General features: G+C 38.6%; 1 pseudogene; it reads right to left on the bottom strand.

Annotated features, from left to right (window-relative positions):
- Positions 1 to 5,824: 5,824 nt before the first annotated feature.
- Positions 5,825 to 6,623, bottom strand: LOC141424852 (NADH-ubiquinone oxidoreductase chain 4-like; annotated as a pseudogene).
- Between the last annotated feature and the right edge of the window lie 680 nt (positions 6,624 to 7,303).

Here is a 7,303-nt window from a genome sequence, read left to right as displayed (position 1 = left end):
CCAACCCTTATAGTCAGCGTAACTTAGTCAAACTTTCGTTTATTGCTTAATTTTTATCACTGCTGTGTCCTGTGGGCGTGTGGTGAAGCAAAGCGTATTTAGCTACAATTTTGTGTGCTTGATGCTTGCTCCTTTTGGTCTGTTAGACCTAGAGGGCATATTCACTGGGGCATGGAGATTTGCATGTGTAATTTCACTGAAAACTAATAAAAAGTCTAGGACCAAACCTTTATTTGTTTATGGGATTATGTAATCCATCTAGGCATTTTCAGTGCCTTGCTTTGATATATAAGCTACATTAACTTTTGTATTTGAGGTTACTTTCTTCTTTTATGTGGTAAGTTATTTTAGGTATCTTACTAGTATGTAGGGAGGGAGTATAAAGTTGGATCATGTGGTGGTTGGATTTGTGTGTTGTGTGATTTAATTTACAAGACACTTAGATGGCACATTAGTAAATTGAACGTATAAAATAAAGGATAAAAATATGGGATTTACAGGTGGATATGCATGTAAAAGTTTGTGAGTGGAACATGTTTCTTATTTTTGGGGTTTGGCAAGAGTTAGTCATGTGGGGGGGTGGGGGGTGCCCATAGATACGTGTATACGTGTATATGTGTATGTGTATGTGTGTATTGTTTTTTCCTTATGTCCATCAAGCATGGAGTTCTAACACACCTTGATTTTTATTATGTGGATAAAGAATATTGACTTAAAAGTCCAGCTACAATAGAATTGACTGAGACCATGCCTTGATGGCTATGCTGAGACACAGCATCCTAAAATTTAAAAAATGCCAAGTGTATGACAGAACAGTTATGTTGATCATGGGTCAGTCTAGTCATTAGTCCATCGAGATGTCTTATTTAAGGGGAACGTGTGGGTGATCTTAGTTGTTATGGCCCTGAGGTAAGAACCAGATGCCAGGTACAGTTTCAGTATAGAAACCCCCAAGTTTAATGGGCCTGGAGCGAGAAGAGGGACACCTCCTGAGCGGGTTGCTGGGTTTACGGAGGTTGGCAGACTAAGAGACCATATTATGGTGGAGGATATCCATTTTGACAAGAATTTATCTGACTTAATGCACTAATGTACAATCAATAGATTAATGTATTATGTCTTATCAATAGGTACTCTTTGGATGTGAATATCCATGTTGTTTGAGTAGGTTCATGTGTGTTGACATTTTATGTACTACAGTCCCAGTTGTCATTTATATACGTGCTTATATCTCTGTGGTAGGAAATTTTATGTACAATTATACAGTTATGTACTATGTGCGATTAGCATTTTAAGTACTCAGGCATTATTAATGTGGTATGTAACCGAATGCACGATATACATAGGTTATTGTAATTTGTACATATTAGTGTATTACTTAGGGTTAGGTGATATAAAATTGAATGCAGGGAGTAGTTTAATTGTAAGAATATCAGCTTTGGGTGCTGATGGTGGGACTTTGTTTCCTCCCTGATGTCCTAAGGGGATAATTTCCCCATTGTTGGTTTACAAGACCAAACTAATAGTTTATACTATGAGGACTCTTCATTTAAGTATTTTGTTTTTGATTAGGCTGGCGATGGGTATGAGAAAGTATAGGATGGATGCTATTTGACCAATGATAAATGGGGGTTCAACAGGTTGTCCGCCGATTCATGTTAGGGTGAGGAGGTCCTCAGTTAGTGCTCAGAATAAGCATTGGCTGATTGGGCGGAATATTAGGCTTCGTTGTTTGGATGTATGGAGGAGAGGGAAAGCTGCTAGGATTAGGATTGATAATACTAGGGCTATGACTCCGCCGAGTTTTTTGGGGATGGATTGTAGGATTGCGTATGTGAATAGGAAATATCATTCTGGTTTAATATGTGGTGGTGTGTTTAGGGGGTTGGCTGGTGTGTAGTTGTCTGGGTCTCCTAATAGGTCTGGTGAGAATAGTACTAGGATCAGGAGAAGGGAAAATAAGAGTAGAAATCCAAAGGAGTCTTTGATAGTAAAGTATGGGTGGAATGGGATTTTGTCGGAGTCTGAATTGATTCCTGATGGGTTGTTTGATCCTGTTTCATGTAGGAATAGGAGGTGGACTATTGCTAGTGCTGCGATAATAAAGGGTAGGATGAAGTGGAATGCGAAGAATTGGGTTAGGGTGGCTTTGTCTACAGAGAATCCACCTCAGATTCATTCTACTAGATTGGACCCAATGTACGGGATTGCTGAGAGTAGGTTGGTAATTACTGTGGCCCCTCAGAATGATATTTGCCCTCATGGAAGAACATATTCTATGAAGGCGGTAGCTATGACTGTGAATAGTAAGATAATACCAATGTTTCATGTTTCTATGAAGGCATATGATCCGTAGTAAATTCCTCGCCCTACATGTATGAATAGGCAAATAAAGAATATGGAATCTCTGTTGGCATGGAGATATCAGATAATTCAGCCGTAGTTTACATCTTGGCAGATATGTGCGACTGAAGAGAATGCTGTTGTGGTGTCTGATGTGTAGTGTATTGCTAGAAATAATCCTGTTGGGATTTGTAGGATTAAGCAAATTCCTAGTAGGGAACCGAAGTTTCATCATGCTGAGATATTGGATGGCATTGGGAGGTCAATGAATGAGTGGTTAATAATTTTTATTAATGGGTGTGTTTTTCGGCTGTTTGTCATTAAGAGTTTCTGTAGTTGAATTACAACGATGATTTTTCATGTCATTAGCCTTGATTTGAGTCCATGTGGAAACTATGACTTATTCTATGTATTTATTGAGTGTTATGTTTGTGTTGGGCTTTGTAGGATTTTCTTCTAAGCCTTCTCCTATTTATGGTGGTTTTGGGTTGGTTGTCAGTGGTGGAGTTGGTTGTGGGTTGATTTTAAATTTTGGTGGTACTTTTTTGGGTTTAATGGTGTTTTTAGTTTATTTAGGTGGGATGATAGTGGTATTTGGTTATACTACGGTGATGGCTATTGAAGATTATCCTGAGACATGGGGTTCTAATGTGGTTATTTGAGGTGCTTTGGTGTTTGGTTTGTTTGTTGAGTTGATTTTTTGGTTTTATTGGTGAAGGATGATGAGGTGGATGTGTTGGGGGGTGTTTATAATGCAAGTGATTGGGTTATTTATAGTGGTGAGGGGGTGGAGTATGTTAATAAAGATGTTATGGGTGTTGCAGCTGTTTATAGTTATGGAAGTTGATTGATGGTGTTGGCTGGTTGGTCTTTGTAAGTATTTTTATTGTTCTTGAGATTACTCGTGGTAGTTAGATAATAATTGTTAGTGCTAAGGCTATTGATAGTAGGAAGGATAGGAAGTATAGTTTGATTATTCCTTTTTGGTTGGATACGGTGATAGAGGCTTTAATTTGTATGTTGGCTATTAATTTGGGTGTGGTTTTTTTCTATTCAGATTATGTCTAGGAGGGTTGATGCTGCTTTTTGGCTGAGTATTAGTGTGTTTTTGGGTGAAGAGCGGTGTATAATAGTTGGGAAGAATCCAAGTATTGTAGAAAATGATTTGGTGTTGGAGTTTAGGTTTAGTTTTAGGTTGTAGGTTATGTTGTTGAGTTCTAGTGCGATAGTGAAACCTAGGATAGTGACTCCTAGGCTATTAGTTTTAGGTATAATGGTAAAGTGAGTGTGGGGTTATTTATGGGGGTGATGTTATTTGAGATAATAAACCCAGTGAAAATGCTTCCTACGAGTAATCGTTTAATAGAGTTTATAAGTTGTGTGTTGTTTTTGTTGATGTTGATGAGTGGGTAGAATTGGGGCTGTCCCAGGAGGGCAAAGATGATTTGTGTGCTATATACAGCTGTAAGGGAAGTTGCAATGAGTGTAATTAGTAGGGCTCAGGCATTGGTGTACGACGTGTTGGCAGACTCAATGATAAGGTCTTTGGAGTAAAATCCTGTTAGGAAGGGTATGCCTGTGAGTGCTAGACTTACTACTGTTAGAGAGGAAGTTGTGAATGGTATGGCTTTGGCTAACCCACCTATTTTGCGGATGTCTTGCTCATCATTGAGGCTATGGATGATGGATCCTGAGCATATGAATAGTATTGCTTTGAAGAATGCATGATTGCAGATGTGGAGAAATGATAGGTAGGGTTGGTTAATTCCAAGGGTAACTATCATTAGACCTAGTTGACTGGAATTTGAGAATGTGATGATTTTTCTGATATTGTTCTGTGTTAGAGCACAGATTGCTGTGAAGAGGGTTGTGATAGCTCCTAGGCATAGTATGGTTGATATAATTAGTTGATTGGATTCTAGGAGGGGGTGAAATCGGATTAGGAGGAAGATTCCTGCTAGACCATTGTGCTTGAGTGGAGTAGGGCTGATACTGGTGTGGGACCTTCTATGGCTGAGGGGAATCATGGGTGGAGTCCAAATTGGGCTGATTTTCCAGTAGCAGCTAGTAGTAGGCCCAGTAGGGGGATTGTTGTTATTTTAGGGTCTATGAATAGTTGTTGTAGCTCTCATGAGTTGGAGTAAATTAAAAATCATGCTATTGATAGGATGAATCCGATGTCTCCGATTCGGTTGTATATGATTGCTTGTAGTGCGGAGGTGTTGGCGTCAGTACGTCCATGTCATCATCCGATGAGGAGAAATGATATGATGCCTACTCCTTCCCACCCGATGAAGAGTTGGAATAGGTTATTTGCTGTGACTAGGATTAGTATGGTGATAAGGAAAAATAGTAGATATTTAAGGAATTGGTTGATGTTGGGGTCAGAGTGTATGTATCATAGGGAGAATTCTGTGATTGATCATGTTACAAATAGGGCTACTGGCAAGAATAGTAATGAAAAATAGTCCAGTTTGAGGCTGAGAGTTTTGTGGTATGGATGGTGAGTCAGTGTCAATTGGATACAATGGTTTCATTACCTAGGTGGAGAAATATAATTATGGGGATTATGCTAGTGATGAATGCTAGTTTGAGGTTTTGGTGTATTCAGGATAGTTTTTGTTTTCGTAAAAGTCTGTTAGGGATATTAGGATAGGGTATATAAGGATGGTGAATATTATGATTATAGATGAGGTTAATACGTTTATTACTTTTATTTGGAATTGCACCAGTTTTTTGGTTCCTAAGACCAATGGATAGCTACCATCCTTTAAAAGTAAGAAAGCCATATTTTTAGGTATGGTGGCATGAGTTAGCAGTTCTTGTGTACTTTCTTGGTAAATAAGAAAATTTTATTTTCTGATTCTAGATTCACAATCTAGTGTTTTTGTTAAACTATATTTACAGAATATTGTGCTGAGAATGATCTTTGGATTTAAAGATAGTAGGAGTAGGGGGAGTAGGTGGAGGAGGACTAAGGAGTTTTCTCATGTGAACAATGGGTGGATGTTATTTATGTGATAGGTAGTTTTGCCTCTTGAGTCGTGGTTAATATGTATAGGGTGTATAAGGCTGTGATTAGTGTGTTAGTTCCTATAAGGAGGATGGTGAAGTTGGATCATGAGAATGAAGAGGTGATGATTATTAGTTCTCCGATTAAGTTAATTGTTGGGGGTAGTGCGAGGTTGGTTAAGCTTGCTGTAAGTCATCATAGGGCTATTAGTGGGAGTATTGTTTGTAGGCCTCGAGTCAGGAGTATGGTTCGGCTATGTACTCGTTCATAGTTTGTGTTTGCCAGGCAGAATAGGACTGATGAAGTTAGACCATGGGCTACTATCAATGCTGTAGCTTCTATAAAGCTTCACGGGGATTGGATTAAGATGGCGATGATTACCAATGCTATGTGACTGACTGATGAGTATGCAATTAGGGATTTTAGGTCTGTCTGTCATAGACAAATTGAGCTGGTCATTACTATGCCTCATAGTGAGAGTAGTATAAATGGGTATATTATGTGGTTTGTGATGGGTGATAGGAGGATGGTGACTCGTATTATACCATATCCTCCTAGTTTTAGTAGAACAGCTGCTAGTACTATGGAGCTGGCAATAGGTGCTTCAACATGGGCTTTGGGTAGTCATAGATGTAGTCCATATAATGGTATTTTAACTATAAATGCTATTATGCATGCTAGTCAGAGCAGGTCGTTTGATCATGATAGGTTTAGTTGCTCTGAGTAGTTGTTTAGGATGTGAAGGTTTAGGGACCCTAGTGAGTTTTGTAGGCAGATTAATGTGACTAAAAGGGGTAGGGATCCAATTAGTGTGTAGAATAGGAAGTATAGGCCTGCGTTAAGTCATTCTGTTTGGTTTCCTCATTGTGTAATGATGATTAGTGTAGGAATTAGTGTGGCTTCAAATAAGATGTAAAATAAGATTAGTTTTGTGGATGTAAATGTTGTAATTAATAGAACTTGTAGTAGTACTAGTATGGTAATATACATTTTTTTTCATTCTACTGGTCCTTTGCTTGTGTTTTTGGCTAGCTATAATTATTAGTGGTAGTAGTCAGGCTGTTAGAATTAAGAGGGAGGTGGAGAGGGAGTCTGAGGAGAATAATAGTGAGAAGTTAAGGCTGTTTTCGTTTGATTGGTTTAGGGTAAGTAAGCATAGTATACTGATTAGTAGACTGTAGGCAGTGGAATTAATTCAGATTATGTTGTTCCTTGAGAATCATGTTATAGGGATGAGTATGATTGTGGGTATGATAATTTTTAGCATTGTAAGAGGTTTAGGTTTTGTACATAGTCTGTTCCGTATGAGTTTGATATTATAACCAGTAGGGCCAGTCCTACTGTGGCTTCGCAGGCTGCAAAGACTAGGATGATAATGGGGAATATAAATGATAAGGTGATGTTGAAATTCAGGGTGATTAGGGTTGCGGTGATAAAAATTGATAGTATTATACCCTGTAAGCATAGGAGTGAGGATATTAAGTGTGATCGATAGATTAGTGCTCCTAATAGGGATGCTAGGAAGGCTAGGAAGAGGTTAATTAGGATAGGGGACATTTTGGTACTTATGAGTGGTTCATAATCTAATGAGTCGAAGTCATTTGCTTTGTATTAAACTAAGCACCATATTCATTTCATTCTAATCCTTTTTGAGAGCATTGGTAGGCTAGTCCTAATGATAGGATGATGATTAGGGCTAATGCTCTGAGGATAACTGGGTAGAGGTTGTTTGTTTGTAGTGCTCAAGGGAGGGGAAGAAGTAGGGCAATCTCGAGGTCAAATAAGAGGAAGGTGATTGCGATTAACAAGAATTTTATTGAGAATGGGAGTTGTGCTGAGCCTATGGGGTCAAATCTGCATTCATAGGGGTTTGATTTTTCATTGTAAATGTTAATTTGTGGGACTCAGGATGCAATAGTGATTAAGAGGGTTGCTAGGAGGGAGTTT

Source organism: Castor canadensis, chromosome 7 (genome assembly GCF_047511655.1).
Source record: "Castor canadensis chromosome 7, mCasCan1.hap1v2, whole genome shotgun sequence".
In the NCBI taxonomy this organism is placed as follows: Eukaryota; Metazoa; Chordata; class Mammalia; order Rodentia; family Castoridae; genus Castor; species Castor canadensis.
Note: the sequence above shows the minus strand (reverse complement) of the source record. Positions and strands in the feature narration are given on the sequence as shown.